Below are 3399 nucleotides of genomic sequence, written 5' to 3' on the forward strand. Positions count from 1 at the left end.
AGATACATCCAAACATAAATGAATAATACCTGCATGTTTAAAGATAAAATGTGTGTAAATATATACACACACATCAGTTTAATATGAACACTATTCACAACAAACCAGTTGTGAGAAACGTTACATCCACTAAACTAAGAATCAGAATGCTCCACAGTCAAGTGCATATATGCTCACATGGATGTCTACAAGGACAATGCTGTAATTTGTAAGGCTGACTTAAGCAACAACAAAATCCTTGTTATGTAGCTTAGGGAAAACTCATTAGGGAAACAATGGGGGAGGAAGTTTGTTGGACTGACAAGCCTTCATTCTTTTTGTCATTGGCATATCTTTAATTCTGAGTCAGCTATATTTGAAAATTGTACTGAGATGATCAATTACTAGTTGGCACTATTACCCTGGAGATCATTATACTTGCCTTAGAGAATTCAGTTCAGTCAGCACCACTGTAGTTGAGGGACTATTGTTAGTTCCAGCTGCAGTAACTTATATTTTGGCAGTGTGGCTTCGTTCTGCCATTCCATTCTACGTGCATGACTGCATAAGACAGAATAATCATTCCTGCCTGCCTTTCCATGTGCATCCATGTAAGAGATCTGCTACTCTTTAAGTCAGATCCAAAACAAAAGGAGCAGCTGTTGTGGAGGTGGGCTGCAAAGCGACTTGCAGGCGCACAGGAAATGTGCACTGCAGCTGTGCTTGACTTCTTAGCAAATCTGTTCAATTATATAAATCTTATAGAAGCCTGTGCAGGGTTCTAGTAAGACTATAATTCCCATCTTGGCTATATCATAGTGTGTGGATAATGTGGACCCAGAGTTGCAGAGTTGAAGACTTAGTTGCTGGACTAAACAGCCACTTCACAAACGCATGGCACAACACAGAAGAGCCACCTCCACAGGACAAGACTCAGCAGTCCATCTGCACCTTAAGGATAAAGGACACTCTTTCGAGGATGCCAATGTTCACATTTTGGACGGAGAGGACAGATGGTTTGAAAGAGGAGTGAAAGAAGCCATCTATGTCCACTGTGAGCGACCATCTTTGAACAGAGGCGGGGGTTTACGACACCAACTCTCTGCCATCTATAATCCAGTTTTGAGATCCCTTCCCAGACGCCTTAACGCCCACTCACATCCTGGGCCATCTGACCTCAGGAATTCGCATGATAAGGTGGGGCCAGGTTTCACAATGAACACACCCGAAACTCTGGCTGATTGGGACCCACACCCAGTTTCACACCTTGGCTCAGGCGATTAGAGGATCATCAGGGGGTCCTTTTGTCCCTCTGTGGGGGGTTACTCCCACTAGGTTTATACAGTATCTGGGACTCTCCACCATTTGACCTTAGAACTGAAGAAGCTTCTCGGATGAGAGGTGAAACGTCTTCAAGTAACTTAAAGAAGTCCAGACGCTTTTCTTTGCAAGCTCCTTTGACTACGATGACCTGGATGACTGAGAACCTTCACAGACATCTTGCTGGACTAAAGGCAAACTTTTATTATGTGAAGCTGAAAAAAAAATTCAAAAACCCAACTTATTCCAAGACACTGCTTCATGCAACCACTACTTCTACTTCAGGATCAATCGCTAGAAAAAAAACGTGTGAGTGAAATCAAGAAAGCTGCATTAAATGTTGTGTCAATTGCAGACTGCAGTTTTTAAAGTTCTGTGCTGATCTTCGGGCCAAAACAAAGCTATTCTCAACTATTTTTAGGACTACAAAAACAGCTGTCAGGACATCAATCCAGTGGCAGGTGGAAGCTGAAGGAGAAGAAATGTGTTCGGTATGTGCCGTCAGTTTGAAATGCAGAGTTTGTTTGTATTTCTTTTTTTTCTTTTTTTCTTTTTTGAGTTACCTGACTGCAGCTCTCGAAAGTGATTTAATTCCCAGATGTCATTAAGCTGGCATCAACCGTTGATTTGCTTTGTAGTGCTTTGTTCTTGTTTGGAGAGCTATTTGTTCAAGGGTTTTACTGCAGGCATTTTTAACAGGAAACTCTGACTTCTTTGAGTTTGTGTGTACGTGTGGGTTTGTTGTTGCCGCTATAAATTGTTGCTAATGAAGCCGTGCTAGCTCCCCATCCGAGCAAACTTTGAAACGAGAAAAGAACATTGGTATAGCTGCTGGCAGACTTGATTGCTGTCTTCAAATGCAGCATCCATTAAGACGATGTAAATGTATGCGGCAAATGCACTTTCACTGTTTTAGCAATATTCTAAAATATTTCATCCTCTAAGATTCAAGAGAAAATAAATCAAATATAGGCTTTGCATTCCCATTGCACTTACATGCAATCACATATCTGCCTCTTTGTAGATCGTACGGATAAAGTAACAAGGGTTAGCTTTCAGTGCACCCAATATAGTTTGATTTACCTGTAGCCATTTAAAAAGGGGGGTGCACAATATTCCCCCTAATGTGAATTGAAAAGCACTGGAGGAGAAAATCATTTCATCACTCTATCTGAGATGGTGTCACAGGGGAGAGGGAGAACTGACTAATGTGTGTGTGTGTGTGTGTGTGTGTGTGTGTGTGTGTGTGTGTGTGTGTGTGTGTGTGTGTGTGTGTGTGTGTGTGTGTGTGTGTGTGTGTGTGTGTGTGGGAGACAGACAGTCATTTCAGTGGATCCACAGAGGATAAATGATTACCTCTGTTAAGATGGAGCTTTGAGCTGAAGAGACTGCGTGATGCTGTGATATTGAAGGCCCGGTGTGAATCCTATCGACCACAGTGCATCACCACCCACACAGCCTGCATTCATATAAACCTGCTAGCTATGCACTGGGTGCACAGTGTCACCACAACACCTTCTTAATATTGAGCTGTAACACCTTATGAAGAATTCATGATTTCACTGCTACCCTTCTTTGCATTTTCTCTTGAATTGTATTTCTGCCTGTCAGACTGACGGTCTGTTTAAAAGAACTGTCTACACATTTACACCCTGGAAAATGCTTAATGAAGTTTAGGACTAAGCTAAACATTATTAAGATTGTTATCTTTGTGTTTATTTGACAAGTTATAAAGATTCTGCAGGTCAACCTTTTGTCTCTAGTTTGACTGCAGTGAATTTTGAATCCATTGTGTTTCTGCCAGGCATGACCACTGGCCATGTGGTGTACGCCATTTTATCAGTTGTAATCACAGAAAATCTATTCAGAGCTATTACGACTGCTAGAAAGGCTACAACAATGAGGTCTGTCACCAGAACGACTCACGACTGGTACAATTATTTAACAAAGAAAAAGAGTTTGCTATAAATAAAGAACCCAGGAAAAACAAAAGAGAAAATATATACAGTCAAAGACAAACTACAGGGTGGGCCATTTATATGGATACACCGTAATAACATGGGAATGGTTGGTGATATTAAAGTCCTGTTTGTGGCACAT

General features: G+C 41.3%; 1 long non-coding RNA gene across 1 annotated transcript; it reads left to right on the forward strand.

Moving 5' to 3' along the window:
- The first annotated feature begins 1374 nt into the window (after window positions 1-1374).
- Window positions 1375-2942, forward strand: LOC146645039 (uncharacterized). Its single transcript, XR_014909004.1, has 3 exons — window positions 1375-1608; window positions 1721-1790; window positions 2617-2942. It is a non-coding gene; the product is annotated as an uncharacterized LOC146645039 (long non-coding RNA).
- The last annotated feature ends 457 nt before the right edge of the window (window positions 2943-3399 follow it).

This window comes from Rhamphochromis longiceps, linkage group LG20, assembly GCF_057381845.1.
Source record: "Rhamphochromis longiceps isolate RC_006_pf linkage group LG20, R_longiceps_female_GT1.1, whole genome shotgun sequence".
Lineage (NCBI taxonomy): Eukaryota > Metazoa > Chordata > Actinopteri > Cichliformes > Cichlidae > Rhamphochromis > Rhamphochromis longiceps.